The 17,432-nt window shown below is 40.2% G+C and overlaps 1 protein-coding gene across 2 annotated transcripts in view; it reads right to left on the reverse strand.

The window, feature by feature from the left end:
* PACS1 (phosphofurin acidic cluster sorting protein 1) overlaps nucleotides 1–17,432 on the reverse strand; it is a 151,735-nt gene that overhangs the window by 75,069 nt on the left and 59,234 nt on the right. The gene's annotated exons all lie outside the window — the stretch shown is intronic.

Here is a 17,432-nt window from a genome sequence, read left to right on the forward strand (position 1 = left end):
TTTCAGTTACTATTTTAATTCCTAAAATTTCCAATTTTTCAGTTTCCATTTCTTTGTTGTAATTTATCTCTTCAATCACTTTCTTCTTTAATTCTCTGATAGTTTCCTATACTTGGTATCTGTAATAGTTCAAGTCTTTGCCTGCAAAATCCAACATCTGTACCTACTTAGACACTCAAGTTGATTTCTACTGATTGCCTTTCTTCCTATGAGTTACACTTTTCTGTTTCTTTATATGTCTAGTAATTGCAGGTTGAAAACTAGACACTATAGATAAGATGTTGCAGCAATTCTAGATTCTGCTATGTCCTTTTGAGGACTGTTGCTTTTTAATTCTACTAGGCAGTTAACTTGACTAGGTTCAAACTACAAATATGTCTCTCCTGTGGTATACCACAGCTGATAAATCTATTCAGTTCTTACAGCTTCTAGCTACTGCTTTTTTAGCCTGGCTCCCTAGGGCCTCCTCTGCATAATTTGGCAAGTAGCCAAAGATTTGGGCCACTTACACTCAGATTTGAGGGCTCATGCTCTCTGTGATATTGTTTTCTGTGATTTCCCCCTCATTTTCTAAACGCTCTGCCAGTCTCAGGGTCTGTTTTCTGACACCACAAGCCAGTACTTCAGCTTTCTACTGCCTGAGTTATGCACAGTTTAGGAATGTATTCAGTTAAATTAAAAAAAAAAACAAAAAACAAAAAACAAACTTACAGAGTTCAGCTAGTGTAAGTCTGTCTTTCAAGGACTGATTCTTCTCTTGCCTCTGCCTGTTTGTTTGGTTTGGTTGGTTTTTATTTTTGTTTTGTTTTGTTTTGCTGGGTCCGTTGGGGTCTCCCCTACACATCTGGAGTTTAACAAGTGTGATGGCTAATTTTACATATCAACTTGACTAGGTTAGCTGTTTTACCAGAGAGCTGGTAAAACATTATTTCTGAGTGTGTCTGTAAGGGTGTTTCTAAAAGACGTTAGCACTTAAATTTTTTTTAAGCATTTTTCAGTTTTGAGAGACAGAGTGTGAATGGGGGAGGGGCAGAGAGAGACAGAGACACAGAACCTGAAGCAGGCTCCAGGCTCTGAGCTGTCAGCACAGAGCCCGATGTAGGACCTGCGGGGGGCCGTGAGATCATGATCTGAGCCACCCAGGCGCCCCTAAAGATGTTAGCATTTAAACTGGTGACCAAGTAAGGCAGAGAGTCCTCACTGAGGGTGGGTGTGTGTCATCTAAACCACTGAGGGCCTAAATAGAACAAAAAGGGTAGTGGTGGGGGAGTATCCTTGGCTGGCTCAGTCAGTAGAACAAGTGACTCTTAATCTCAGGGTTGTAAGTTCGAGCCTCATGTTGGGTGTAGAGGTTACTTAAAAATCGGGGCGCTTGGGTGGCTCAGTCAGTTAAGTGTCCGACTTCGGCTCAGGTCATAATCTCACAGTCCATGGGTTTGAGCCCCATGTCAGGCTCTGTGCTAACAGCTCAGAGGCCTAGAGCCTACTTCAAATTCTGCATCTCACTCTCTGCTCCTCCCCTGCTTTCATTCTGTCTCCTTCTCTTTCAAAAATAAATAAATGTCAAAAAATTAAAATAAAATAAAATAATAACATCTTAGGGGTGCCTGGGTGGCGCAGTGGGTTAAGTGTCTGACTTAGGTCACTGAAAGTCATGATCTCACAGTTTGTGAGTTTGAGCCCCACCATGGGCTTCCTGCTGTCAGCACAGAGCCTGCTTTGTTCCCCTCTCCTTCTGCCTCTACCCTGCTCACACTCTCACACTCTCCCACAAAAATAAAAACATATTTTAAAAATTAAATGAAAAATAAAGTCTTTTAAAAATTCTTAAGAAAACAAAAAAGAACAAGAAGGTAGAGGACAGGTAAATTTGCTCTCTCTCTGCTTGAGCTGAAGCATCCATCTTCTCCTGCCCTTGGCCATCAGCACTGCTGGTTCTTGGGGTCTCAGGCTTAGACTGGGACTTTCACCATCAGCTCTCTAATTCTCAGGCCTTTGGACCTGGACTGAATTACACCACCAGCTTTCCTGGTCCTCCAAATTCCAGACTCCAGACCATGGGACTTCTTGGCCTCCATAATTAAGTGAGCCAATTCCTACAGTAAATCTCCTCACATGTATCTAAACACATCCTATTGATTTTGTCTCTCTGGAGAACCCTAACAGAACAGTCAACCGGGGATTTGGCAGCAGTTTTACTCAGATATTGAACCTCATCCTTTCTGTGATTCTCTCTTGCTTTCAGAATTTCCCCTTGAATTTCCAGCTGCTCTTCCATCCCCAGTCTCTCTTCTCTGTCACCTCTCACCTGTAGGCTAGTTTTCCACTGTCCTTGCATTCTGCTGTAGCCGCCACAGGGACTAGAATATGCCTTTGAGCTTAAAAAAAAAAAAAAAAAAAGCCACCAATTTGCAAAGTCTTGCTCCTTACCTTACAAATTTTTAGGCATCAATTCTCCTCCAGTTTCTATCTGCCCTTGGAAGTTTTTAATGTTTTCTTATATTTTGTTCAGATTTTCTATTATTATTCTAATAGAATAGAAGGTTTGAGCAACCACTTCATTCCCTCTCCTTTACTGGAAATCTCCCCTAATCCAACAGAGAAGAATTTACAATCAAATATAACTTTATTTTCTTTATAATACCCTACCTTTAAAGGCATAGTGTTATATACAAAAAACTTGTAAGTAATAAAATTTTTAAAACAAGGAACAATAACATCTCAATGGTAAAGTCCTGATTGTCTTCAGAAATTCATTGAGTCAAACAGTCCATGGGCCACATGTAACAAAGGTAGAAAAGGCTTGGGACTGTTTTTTTCTATTTTAATGAAAAGGAAACAACATAAAATGAAAGAAAAACAGCCCATGCCCCAAATTAAAGAAGCTAGCTAGAAACTGGAATTCTGAACCTAGAAAATGAGTCTTCTTCCTGCCTAGGACTCGCCACAACTCAGTCTGTTCTACATTTAGTAACTGGAGGACATGGGGAAAATAGAACTCTTCTTTGTTTTAGTTTTGTTTCGCTTTGTTTTGGTAGTCTCAATGGGTATTTTTGCAGTGAGGAGAAAAAAAACGTGACTGAATAGCTGTATTACTGATTACAGTACTGGATTCCAACTACTGTATGGAAGAACTGCTGTGTTATCTGTCTCTAAGAAAGTATAAATATTTGCAGGTGATCTGCTATGTGCAAAGTGCTACATAAAACAGGAACAGAGAACTGGGATGAGGGAGAAGCAAACAAATATGAGTAAGATCAGTTTGCCCCCAAAGATTTTTTTGGTAAACCTCCCAATTCCAAATCTCAGTTAGTATTATGCTGCGAGTTGCTCTTTAAAAAAGTCTGTGTGTGTGCGTGTTTATAAAGTATTACTGGTACGTTGTAGAAGAAATATCTAATTTATTTTGGAAATATGTAAGAGAGTGAAAGAAATATCCCATATGCCTCTAAAGAGGGTTATTGTTAAAAGTCTAAGGAAAAAAATGTGTGAATGTGTGCCCATCAACCTTTCAGCATATGCTTTTTGTACTTCTCTCTCCCTCTTTCTAACAAAATGGATATTATTCATATCTTGCAACTTATATTAATTAAGTGGGTGTCTTTCCATGTTAGTAATCTTCCTGGACTAAACCTGCAGAATTTCTCTCCCCTAAGATAAAGGTGGCTCAGTGGGTTAAGCGTCTGACTTAGGTCGCTGATCAAGTCATGATCTCACAGTTCATGAGTTTGAGCCCCACAACGGGGTTCCTGCTGTCAGCACAGAGCCTGCTTTGTCCCCCTCTCTCTCTGCCTCTACCCTGTTCACACTCTCATACTCTCTCTCACAAAAATAAAAACATATTTTAAAAATTAAATAAAAAATAAAATCTTTTTAAAAATCTTAAAAAACCAAAAAGAACAAGAAGGTGGACAAAAAGGTAAATTTGCTCTCTGCTTGAGCTGAAGCATCCATCTTCTCCTGCCCTTGGCCATCAGCACTGCTGGTTCTTGGGGTCTATGGTGTGCAGCCAGGATGTCTCCACTTAACTGCCCTTTTTTTTTTTTAACTCTTGTTTTTATTTTTTTTTATACATTATTTAAAAAAATTTTTTTTAAATGTTTATTTATTTTTGAGAGAGAGACACACACAGTGCGAGTGGAGGAGGGGCAGAAAGAGAGGGAGACACAGAATCTGAAGCAGGCTCCAGGCTCTGAGCTGTCAGCACAGAGCCTGATGCGGGGCTTGAACCCACGAACCGTGATATCATGACCTAGCTGAAGTTGGACACTAAACCGACTGAGTCACCCAGGCGCCCCAGTTCTTGTTTTTATTTTTAAACCTGACTTCCTAGGGCTTGCTGTGTCTATACAGTTTAACAATCAGCCAACGATTGGCTAAAGGTTGTGCTTTCGTATCTAGGCTTCCAGCCTCTGCCCAAGGATCTATGGAGGGAATACAGAACACAAAGTGTAGGTGTGCCCCAACTTTTACTTTCTGCTGGACCCTCTTGCATCTCCATCTATATTCATTCAGCTTCTCAGCCCAGCAGGGACATGTGGATAGCTTGGGACCTCTTTAGTCTTACCTACAAGTGTGCATAGGTTCCAGGCAGGACTGCGTAGAGAGCTTTTCAAGCCTTTCTACAGCTGTGTCATTTCCAGATTCTCCATTAAGTTTTTGGTAGTCCACCAGTCTATTGCTTGACCCAACTGGGACGATTATTTAGGCTACCAGAACTGCCTTGTTCGCCTGCCACTGAGATCACAACTTTCACGGACAATACCGCTGGGCATGGGTGTTTTATCTTCTGTTCCAAATCAAGTGGGCCTCCTCTGGCAGCCAAGTTGCTAGTTTTCATGGTCTGCTCCACCCTTAGAGAACTACTACACTAGGGAGACAGGCAGTCCCAGGCAGGACATCAAAAACTCCCACTGTTATTACCCTCAAATCAGTAGTTTCCCACGGACAAATACTTCTCAGTCTGTTGTTTGCATTTGTTCTATTTCCAGAGCCCTGAAATGTTTTGGGGTTTTTTGACAATTTTGCCCAGTTTATTGTTGGTTTTGAGAAGGGATTTGCCAGCTTCCTCATTCCACCTATCAAAGTCCTGCCTCCGTCCTCACTTACTTTTCTTTTTTTTTAATGTTTGTTTATTTCTAAGAGACAGAGAGGGAGGAGAGTGGGGAGGGGCAGAGACAGAGGGGGACAGAGGATCAAGCAGGCTGCTCAACTGACTGAGCCACCCAGGTACCCATCGGTTATTTTTGAATCTTCTTTCATCTTCAAGTGTACCACTCAGTCTCATGACATAAAACTACATTATAAGTCAAATATGACAACATAAAGAAAAATGAACATTCCTCACATCCCATTGTCTTCCTATGCTATTCTACCACATACCTCTAGGTGTTGAAAGAACAAAATATAACTTTTTTTTAGTTTTTAAAAAACAACTATTTATTTACTTTGAGAGAAAAGAAAAAGAGTGAGTGGGGGAGGGACAGAGAAAGGGAGAGAGATAATCCCAAGCAGGCTCTGTGCTGACAGCACAGAGCCCTACGTGGGGCTCGATCCCATGAACTGTGAGATCATGACCTGAGCCAAAATCAATAGTCGGATGCTTAACCAACTGAGCCACCCACGCACCCCCAAAATATAACTTTTTAAAAGATGGCTATATAACTCTACCTGGTCTAAAAATAAACCAAGCCCTTGTGTTTCAAGTCTTACCATAAACAGGTTTCACCTTGACCCTTTCATGAAAGAAAGCTGCTTGGCTATTTCTTGTTCTCCTTTCCTGTCAGCTATGTGTTCTCTCTATTGGCTGGCATCTGAAATCACCCATCAGCTACCGAAAGCTGGTTGCCCAGTATCTAGTGAAGACAGACTACCCTGATAGCCTTTTATGTTTCTTTGTACAAATAACAAACCCAGAACTTCTTTTCCCTTGTCTAATAAACTTTGTTCTCTTCCTCAACATGATCCCGTTTCTTTTTGTAATATAAACGGCTCATACTGCTGTACCTTACCCTATTAAAACTGCAAAATATCACATGGTTTGCTCTGGTCATTCAGCAAACAGGTATTATTATTAACTTTTGTTAGTCTTCCTATTCTTTGATAAGAACCCAACTCAAGAAAAAACTAAATATAGTTAGTTATCAGTAAGAGGCAAAGGGGATCAAAGTTCAAGAATCTCTAACTCAGTTCTACGATTATGCAATCCCTCCCCCCCGCAAATTTCAATATTGTTGCTATGCTGATACTGGCTGAGTTTGTGAAAAAACATTTATTATTCCAAATTACTTTGGAATTTCTTAAAATGCTTTTTCCTCACAAAATTCTCCCATAGCAAGTGGCTTCCCAAACTGAATATTATAAACTAAATCAGGGCAAACACTATGGCAATCTAATTTCTCATCCATTTCTTCCCTTAGGTTGGTGGTACAACATGATAGACGCACACAAAAGAGCAACAACCAGCATAAAGGACTCTGAGGCAACCACAGCCAATGTAGCTGAGTACACACAGTGAGGGCATCAGCCGCAAAACATCCCCAAGCCAGACATCCACTATTCTTTATGCTCAGAGGCTGCTCCCAAACGCTTTCCCAGCATATTAGCGTCACAAGTGAGTAAAAAATAAGCCACCTGAGGAATGAAGAAGGTGGAAATGCCTCAGATAGCATCTCTTCCAGACAGCAAGATGCTTTAAATAATCCACACAAAGACTCTCGAAGCCAGTAGTCCATTACAAGTAGAGTTAACTGATAAGGTAGGATTGATTACAAGAAGGTAATTCAATTGCAAGACTCTTGACAACACCATAATCTAATACTGCTTGGGAGGGAAATCACTCTTTTTGTTTGGCATATTCATTAACAGAACCACTGACTGCAGTTTTAAAAATTCCATCAGGAGGGGCACCTGGGTGGCTCAGTCCGTTGAGCGACCAACTTCAACTCAGGTCACGATCTCACAGTTTGTGAGTTCAAGCCCTGCGTCAGGCTCTGTGCTGACAGCTCAGAGCCTGGAGCCTGCTTGGGATTCTGTGTCTCCCTCTCTCTCTGCCCCTCCCCTACTCATGCTCTGTCTCCTCTGTCTCAGAAATAAACATTAAAAAAAATTTTTTTAATTCCATCAGGAATAAAAAAACCTCTTATCATCTTTAGTCGTTAGATTGACCTGACTTATCTATAAATAAAAACAATTTCTGGCCGGGGCGCCTGGGTGGCTCAGTGGGTTAAGCGACTGATTTTTGGCTTGTATCATGATCTCCCGGTTCGTGAGTTCGAGTCCCACATTAGGCTCTGTGCTGACAGCTGGAAGCCTGGAGCCTGCTTCGGATTCTGTGTCTCCCTCTCTCTCTCTCCCCTCCCCCAGTTACACTTTCTTTCTCTCTCTCTCTCAAAAATAAATAAACATTAAAAGAAATTTAAAACAATTTCTGGTTGGGGTGCCTGGGCAGCCGACTTCAATTCAGGTCATGATCTCACAGTTCATGGGCTCAGGACTGGCGTGAGGCTCTGTGCTGACAGTTCAGAGCCTGGAGTCTGCTTCGGATCCTGTATCTCTCTCTCTCTCCCCACTCATGCTCTGTCTCTGTTTCTCAAAAATAAATAAATGTTAAAAAAAAAAAAAACAATTTCTTGTCAAACCACACAGCCGGAGTCAAAGTAGGCTAAACTTTGGTTTGTTGAGTCATTTTATTTTCTCAGTGATGGCATACCAGATACAAATATCATTCATGGATTTGGAGCTTTCCCAGTGAAGGTGTCCACATGAAGTGGATAGAATGTAAAAACCCTGGACATCATTCAGATCAATGCAGTGTCTCAGGGCTGTGCTAATGGTGTAAGTACTGTTAGATGGCAGCTTGCCTGAACCCTTCTCCGCTCTTTTCAAGACTTCCATTCCCATTTGGCTTTAACGAACAGCTCTGAATTATAGAATGCATCAGGTTTATATCTGACAAAAATTATTTACTTCCTCTTTTTTTATAAGCTGCTGGTTCATAAGAGATAAAACATTCTACCTGGACTATAGAAAAAGAATATATTTGTCTCTCTATATATAATCTCACAAATCTTTTCAACGTTAATAATATTCGGGATGAGAAAACACCTTCCAAATCCACCAAGAGAGAATTTAAAGATATAAAAATAATAACATTGCATTAAATATATTAAAAGTTCAAGGTAAATAAATTTTAAGACTTTATAAAATAGAATAATACTGCAGCATAACAGACAACAAAATGTATAATGTACACAAAATAAATGAATGCGATGAATTTATTCTCTGCAGCATTGTTTGCAATAGTAAGAAATTTGAAACAATTTAAGCATCTTTCCTTTTTTCCTAAATAAAATCCATGAAGTCTCTAAACATTCCCCTCATACTGGAGGAAAAAGTTCTTAACTAAAGGTCAGTCAAAAATCTTGTTTTTGCAGGGCCTCTGGGTGGCTCAGTCAGTTAAGCGCCCAACTCTTGGTTTTGGCTCAAGTCATGATCTCACGGTTAGTGAGTTCAAGCCCCGCATCGGGCTCCACGCTGATGATGCGGAGCCTGCCTGGGACCTCTCTCTCCCTCTCTCTCTGCCCCTCCCCTGCTCATGCTTGTGCTCCCTCTGTCTCCTCCTTAAAAATAAACTTTAAAAACTAAAATAAATAATTTTTTAAAAATCTTGTTTTTGTGTTCTAGATGAGAAGCTTCAGTATCACTTCAGCAACTTGTGAAAAATGCAGAATCCCAGGCCCTACCCCAGACCTACTGAATCAGAATCTGCATGTCAATAGATCCTGGTTATTCCTATGTACATTAAAGTTGGGGAAACAATGCCCAAATAAGTCTTACAACTGACACTAAAATCCTAATCTCTTCTAATATATGATGTTGCATCTCTTGATATAAGAGTGAGTGGTGGCCCTCTATCTACTAATGTCCACAGGACAGCCCGATACTGGCCAACATTTTTGTCACTCTTTCTCATCAAAAGCTTGGATAACGACATGAAAGAGATGCTTAATTTGCAGGTGGCACAAAGCAAGAGGCTGCTAATGCAAGAAGTAACAGAGTCAAACCACCTTGACAGGCTGAACATTTAACTATGGTAAGTATATAAAGAGTTTTACATTTAGGCTAAAAATTTCAATAATGAATGTGTAAGATGTGTGATGGTATTCTTGGCAGCAAAACATAGGAAAATCCTCGGAATATATCCACAACTATGTCATGAATTTAACATAATGGGATTTCAAATCAGGAGAAAATGAATAATAAATAGTACTGGAGGGTCGCCTGGTGGCTCAGTCAGTTAAGCATCTAACTCTTGATTTTGACCGAGGTCATGATCTCACAGTTCATGGGTTCGAGCTCCACATCGGGATTTTCTCTCTTTCTTTCTCTCTTTGCCTATTCCCTGCGCATGTACGCATGCGCTCCCTCTCGAAAGAAAGAAAGAAAGAGAGAGAGAGAGAGAGAGAGAGAGAGAAAGAAAGAAAGAAAGAAAGACCAACAGGCCAAGAGAAAGCTTAACCTGGAGAGACTGAGGCTGAGAGCTGACCTCCAATAGCTGAAGCGCATTCTTGTGAATTAAAAAATTGAGTCATTTCTTGCTATAAATGGTTGAATCAGGATTGGGGGTGGAAATTCCCATGAGTTAAATGTCAGCTGAACATATAAAAGAACTTTCTAAGAATTAGCAGAGTCCATAAATGGATTCAGGCCAAGACTAAACAGCCAACTTCCAGGAAATTTTTGGAAGGAAGGACCACATTAGAAGGGAAACTCAGCTGTGTGATCATTGAGGTTCTGTCAAACTCTAAAATTATGTAAGTCCATCCCAAAGATCACACTGGCTCTGGAAAATTAAGAGCATGAAATCAAATAATGACAGGCTCTCACAACTCCACAAACACTGAACACAAAAACACTTGTGGATATATTCCGATATGCTCATCACTCATAATTCTTTATCATAAGCACAGCAGTCTCTGGGGGAGGGGGAGAGGATATGAATGATTTGCTGAATCATGATTTCCTGTACCCAGGAGTATGATGAGCTTTTTTTGTGGTAGTGGGGTTGAGTAATCCTGTTTCACTCACTCTCCTCTCCTAGGCTCCTCCATTATTGAAAATGAAAGCAGTTTTTTTTTAATGAATATAATTTATTGTCAAGTTGGCTTACATACAACACTCAGTGCTCATCCCAACAAGAGTCCTCCTCAATGCCCATCACCCATTTTCCCCTCTCCCCCACCCCCATCCACCCTCAGTTTGTTCTCTGTATTTAATAGTCTCTTGTGGTTTGCCTGCCTCCCTCCCCCTCTATTTGTAATTTTTCCCCCTTCCCTTCCCCTATGGTCTTCTGTTAAGTTTCTCAAGATCCACATGAGTGAAAACATATGATATCTGTCCTTCTCTGACTGATTTATTTCACTCAGCATAATACCTTCCAGTTCCATCCACGTGACTGCAAATGGCATGTTTTCATTAAAAGCAGAGTTTTGAAAGAGAGTGAATTAGTGTTGGAGGGTTAAGTATGAAGTCTCCGTAGTATGGTTCTTTGTTGCATAAAACCCATAACCCATAACCCATGGGAGCTACCTAGGTATCAATGTCACTTTCACTACAGTCTTATTACGAGCTAAAGAGCACAAACAAATAAATGATACAAGAATTCAACTTACAAACGGGTTGTATTCCAGAAGCTGGTTTGCAAGTCAGTTGGATAGAATTTGCAACAGTACTAAGAATGTGGAGAGCAGGAGAGAAGGAAAGCCAAGAGGAGGGTGGGTCCCTCAGCTAGCCTATATCAGTGCACACTCAATCCACAATGTATCTGAGATACTGAGCACCAGCATTTTTCCCAAATAGAAATACCACTGGAATATTAGTAGTTTATAAAGTGAAGTAAAGTTGAAGAACTGTTTTATTTACCTGGAATTCTAATGCTTAAGACAAAAGCTGAGAAGGTTAACAAAAATCTGTAAAGATTCTGAAAAGAACGTCTTATGTTATCTCAAAAGCTCTACAAGTCAGCAACAGTGAGTCTTTCTTGAGGGATCTAATTTCACTCCAAAATTAAATGCTTCCTTTTACCTTAATAAGGACATTCTGCTAAATACTTTTTAGCTGTGATTGGGCAAAGTTTTTAGTTCAAAACTGTAATGAAGAAAATGAGTGGGAAGAAGAAAGAAGATACTTTTGAGGTAAGAGAACAAATAAGAAGATCCCAAAGAGGAGATAAGAAGGATTATCTCAAGTAAAATTACCCAAAATGCAAGACAGAATAAAAGTACATAAAGGATGGGGTAGGGAGAGAATTCTCCAGGAAAGGGAAAGAAGAGGACACTGACCAAATTTCTGTCCAGGCCATCAGGGGGCACCATGATTCCAGGACAACTCAGCTATTACCAGGGTGTAGGGAGAAGAATCTAACTGGACTTTCATATTTATAAGACATTCCAAAATGGGAATACGATACTAAATTGTAAACCATGAGAAATGCTTTCATAGACAGGTTAATGGAGGGAAAAAAAACATTAAAAAAACAAACAAACAAAACTAGTTATCTGCCATTTGTTTCTATATTAGCTTATCCAAATCAGAACGGACAGTGATAAGCAGTACCATTTGGTGTCCAGAAGGAAGGAAGGTCAGGGAAAGCTGAAGAAATTTCTTCATGGAGCTCTGCTGCTCTGAACTTAGGAAGGAGTCAGGATGGTCAAGGCAGCAGAGAGTATGGCTGGGGCCCCTCAGACCCAGGTTGTGGTGTAGGGGGATTAAGCCAATGGGGATTTCAGATGAGGGCAGGGGTAAGAGACGAGAGCAATGACAATTTATATTCACCATAGGAATAAACATGTTTTATAGATATGTTAAAGCTAGCTTTTCATATCTCTGAGAAATGAAAATAAACATGGGGTAGATGTCACCGGCATCTGAAAAAGGAGGTCAAATGTCTTGCTCAGTATCACACTTAATAAGGACAAATATTACTGGTATAATGGTTTCACTTGTCTGGTTCTTTCCACTAGACATAGACAGATTCACGATTTAAAAAAGGCAAAAAGCATTGTTTTAAGGTACATTTAACAAAAACAAGTCTGCTAAATATCCTGTCCTGGACAATACATACAAGCAAATCTGTTTCTTCGGAAGCTACTCTGTGTGGTCCTCCTACCTCAGACCTCCTGGCAGGCAAAATCGAAGACATCTCTTCACCTATATTACCTCATGAACCATTAGCCTTACTAGCTGTTCTGACAACCTGTACCAGGGTTAGCAACATCCTTAGTCTTAAGTGTCAATCAGCAGCGAGGCTTCCAGCAGTCACTAGAGAAGCCAAAGAGGAGACCCAAAGGAGTGACAGCCAAAGGAAACACAAAGAGAGAAGCATTAGTATAAAAACAGAGAAGAAACTGGTATAGTAGTTTACTTTACAGAGTGCCACTCAAATTGTCATTCAGTGAGATCTCTCTTGCTAGTTGCTTTCATCTGTCCCTGCAGTGGAATAAGAATGGTTATTCATCTGTGCAATTTTAATAATATTGGCTTAAAATTTATGTAACATAACCAGAAATGTTAGAAATGCTGTTTTTACATCAACACTTGGTGTTTAGGAGTTCTCCCAGAGGAGGTAATGAGCTTTCAGAATTGTGGGGGCAGCTTTGTTCTGAGACAGGATGGGCACACACTGCCAGGGTGTCTGCTAAGCATTTTCATAAGTTATTTCATTTAATCTTCAAAAATATCAATAAGGAATGGGTCATTATCTCCACTCTATAAACAACAAAACACATACAGAAAAGATAAATGACTCACCTAAAGTTTTAAAACCAGTGACTGGCAGAGCCAGATTCAAACTGGAGGCTGAAGTGACAGCTGCCTGCCTCTCCCTGAGAAACAAAAAAGCAATTCCTCCCACCAGCAGTATATGGGCCACTTAGGACTGTTTGCACTGCAAGAGATACTGCCTCCAAAGTCCATTCATTCATTCAAAATAGATTTACTAACTGCCACCATGTGCTAGAGCACTGTTGCGAACACAGATACAACCATGAATGAGCCAGATTCAATGCCCTACTCTCATAAACCTAGCTGTGAAGCTGTGGGGGGAGGGAGGGAGTGATGCAGTGAATAAATATAATAAGCAACATAAATAATATCAGAGAGTAACAATGACTACCAAAGAGTGAGAAACAGAGGGGAATGGGGCAAGGGTCCTAATTCAGACTGAGTAGTCAGGGAAGGCTACTTTGAGGGAGCAACATAAAACCGAGAATGGAAGGCAAGAACCAGCTGTGCAGATAACTAGGGGCAGAATATTTGAGGTAAGGGAACTTCAAGTAAATTCCCTGAGGAAGAAAGAGGGTTGGTATGAAACAAAAAATAGACCTATTTGGCTGGAGCAGAACAGGGGAGAGAATAAGAGGTGAAGTTAGACGAATACACAGAGATAGGTCATATTGGTCTTGAGGCAAAGCTAAAGTGCTTGCATTTTATTCCATGATTGGAAATGAACAGAGATTTTTTTTTTTTTAAGCATGGAAGTGACATGTTCTGACCAGTGTTTAGAAGAGGTTACTCTGTCTCCTAATGAACTGGAAGGAGGCCAGTGGGAAGGCCATTGCTGGAGTCCATAGGACAGATGATAGGTTTATAGTAGTAGCAGGTGGCATTGAAAAGACAGGGACAGGGGTACCTGGGTGGCTCAGTCAGTTGAGCATCCGACTCTTGATTTCAGCTCAGGTCATGATCCCAGGGTTGTGGGATTGAGCCCTGCATCGGGCTCCATGCTAAACATGGAGTCTTCTTAAGATTCTCCTCTCTCTCTCCCTCCCTCTGCCTCTCTCCCCCACTCACTCACGCTCTCTTTCTCTCTCAAAAAAAATTTCATTAAAAAAAAGGAAAAGACAGGGATATATTTAAGATATATTTTGGAGCTAGAATGTATAGCACTTGCTGACAGACTAGATGTGAAGAACATGAAAAAGGAAAGAAGCAATGACTTTTAGGCTGTTGGCTTAAGCAATGGGGTGGAGGGTGGTGCCCATTTCCTTTGATGAATAAAGACTGGAAGAGATTTTTTGTTTTTAATAGGGAAAGGATAAAATAAAGAGGTCTGTTCTAGCAATGCTAAGTTTGAGATATCAGAGACTCGGAGCTATCAGGCAGGCAGTGGGTAAACTGATTCAGAGATCGATGAAAAAATCAAACTGGAGATATAAATTTAAGAGACACCTAAAAACCTAATGTAGGTTAGGTTTTTAACTTTAGGGTAATTTCTTAATGACCTGAAGATAGGAAAAGATTTCTTTAAAAAGTTATCAAAAAGCACAAATCTTGGGGCGCCTGGGTGGCTCAGTCGGCATCCAACTTCGGCTCAGGTCATGATCTCACGGTTTGGGAGTTAGAGCCCCGCATCAGGCTCTCTGCTATCAGCACAGATCCCACTTCAGATCCTCTGTCCCCTCTCTGCCCCTCCCCTGCTCACACTTTCTCTCTTTCAAAAATAGACATTAAAAAAAAAAGCACAAATCTTTATACTTAGAAACACTGAAGGAAATGACTATATCAAAATGAAGGACTTCTGTTGAATAAAAGGCATTATGCACAAAGTTAACAGATGAGGGAAAGCCAGGAGAAGACGTTGACAACATTTGTAACTGACCTAGGATTAATATCTAGAACATATAAGAAACTTCACTGGAAAAATGAGAAAATGACATGACCAGGTCATTCATTAAAAGAGATATCCAAAGACAAATATATACAGAGACCTCGTCCTCACTAGTAATCATAGAAATATAAATTAAAACAAGATAATACATTACATCCACCAAATTGACAAAAGTTCAAAAGACAGATAGCAAGTGCTGCACTTTGTAGTGGGAATTTAAAGGGAGCAATCATGTAATAATCAGTGAAACTGAGTATTCTCTGTGACCTAACAATTACACTTGGTATTTAGCTAGAGAAACTCTTGTACAAGTCCTTAAATAGATACATACATGAGGGCTTTCATCAGAGCATTGTTTGCGGTGCAGAGAATAGGAGAACAAATTAGGTGTCCATCGCTAAAGGAACAAATAAATAAAAGGTGGTGGATACTAGTGATAAAACACAATGAAACAGCTAAATGCAACATGTAAACACAATCACATGGACAGAACTTAAAAAACAGAGTTAAATAAAAAAGGATCAGGGGCGCCTGGGTGGCGCAGTCGGTTGAGCGTCCGACTTCAGCCAGGTCACGATCTCGCAGTCCGTGAGTTCGAGCCCCACGTCGGGCTCTGGGCTGATGGCTCAGAGCCTGGAGCCTGTTTCCGATTCTGTGTCTCCCTCTCTCTCTGCCCCTCCCCCATTCATGCTCTGTCTCTCTCTGTCCCAAAAATAAATAAAAAACGTTGAAAAAAAAATTAAAAAAAAAAAAAAGGATCAGAATGAGAATTATGACATAATACTATCTATATAAATTTATAAAAAATACCATATAGGGATACAAACATATCCAAGGAAAAATACTAAACACATGAGAAAAGATGCCAATGGGGACAGAAGTGGGAGAAAAGACAGAAAATGACAATAATGAGAAATAATAAAACAAGGAAGCAGTCTTGTAGTATCAATATAAAGTTCTATGAACTGAGTTGTATAATAAACTCTGCATTTGAGAACTAAAAAAAATAACAAACTTGCAGGGAAACGGAATGTTCCTTCTGTTCCAACTATCTTTCTCAAAGTGCCTGTCATTCCGGCAGTTGATTCATTAGATAAGGAAGGGAGCCAGAAGGGAGAAAGGAGGGCACCATGTCATAGTATAGATGTGGCCACACTGTAACATGCACCCACCTTTACCACGGCATTTATCAGAGTGCTGAGAGTGTGTATGTGTGTGTGTGTGTGTGTGTGTGTGTGTGTCTGTGTGTGTATACACACACAATTATCTTCACACCCTGAGAGTTAGATCCTTAAGGGTAGAACTCATCTTCATAAACCCAGATCTCAGCACAGTGGATGCGACAAAAAACATAGTATAAATGCTGACTGGGTGACCGGTTTTGTTGCTTGGTAGACTGGATGAAAAATCAAAATTAGAACCCAACTTAACTGTTTTCAACTCAGGTGTACATTTCGTACAGCTATTATAATTCTTGACTCTCATAATGTAGCCAAATGCATGTTCAATAAGTTATCACTGGAGATGGCTAGGTCATCTAGATGCTAGATGTCCCTAGGTTGCTAGCATTATTTCTTCTAGCATTAAAACACATGCCCATTTGGATGACAGATACATGAACAAACATATCACAAAAGTAAACTCTATGGCTTCAAGGAAACATCAGAGATGCTACAGCAAACTCAGAAGTGTGAATGATAAAAAACTTTAAGTAGGGGGAAAAATAGAAATGTAGTACAAGTCAGATGATTCCTACTACCTGGCAGTGCTAGGTAGCATTAAACCACTGGAATTACTATTTGACACTGTATGTACAACATGTGAAAGCCCTCTGTGCTAACTTTTAATCAATTTTTTTAAATTAAAATTTTCTTTTTTATTTGAGAGAAAGAGAGCATATGTGCAAGCAGGGAAGAGGGGCAGAGGGAGACAGAATCCCAAGCAGTTTCCATGGCCAGTGCAGAGCCTAACCAGGGCTTGATCCCACAACCCCGGGATCATGACCTGAGCCAAAACCAAGAGTCAGAGCTCAACCAACTGAGCCATCCAGTATAAAAATTTAATCAATTTTAATTAATTAAAAATTAATCCATCTTTTAAAGTTTTTATTTATTTATTTTGAGAGAGACAGAGACAGTGTGAATAGGGGAGGGACAGAGAGGGAGAGGGAGAGAGTGAGAGAGAGAGACAGAGAGAGACAGAATGAATCCCAAGCAGACTCTGCACCGTCAGCTCACAGCCCAATGTGGGGCTTGGACCCACGAAACTGTGAGATCATGACCTGAGCTGAAACTGCGAGTTGGACGCTCAACTGACTAAGCCACTCAGGTGCCCCCAAAATTTATCAAATTTTAAATCAACTTAATTACAGCATAACTTGTATAAAATAAAAGGTACCCATTTTAAATGAACAGTTTAGTAAGTTTAAATGTATGCACCCGTGTAACCACCACCATGGTCAAAATATAGACTACTTCTATCACCCCAAAAGTTTCTTCATGTCCCTCTGTAGATAGTCCACTCCTCTGTCCCTGGCTCCAGGTGAACGCTGATTACCTTAGGTCAAGATAGCCATTTTTATATACTTAACATAAAACAGGTTTAATTTTATATTGGGAAAATTTCAAACACACAGTAGAAGGGTATAATGAACCTGATATAACACTCAGCTTCAACAATTTTTAATGCATGACCAATCCTGTTATCACCCATACTCTTGCCCACACCCCTACGTGCATTGTTCTTAAGCAAATCCTAGACACCA

The sequence above is a fragment of the Acinonyx jubatus genome, chromosome D1 (assembly GCF_027475565.1).
Source record: "Acinonyx jubatus isolate Ajub_Pintada_27869175 chromosome D1, VMU_Ajub_asm_v1.0, whole genome shotgun sequence".
In the NCBI taxonomy this organism is placed as follows: Eukaryota; Metazoa; Chordata; class Mammalia; order Carnivora; family Felidae; genus Acinonyx; species Acinonyx jubatus.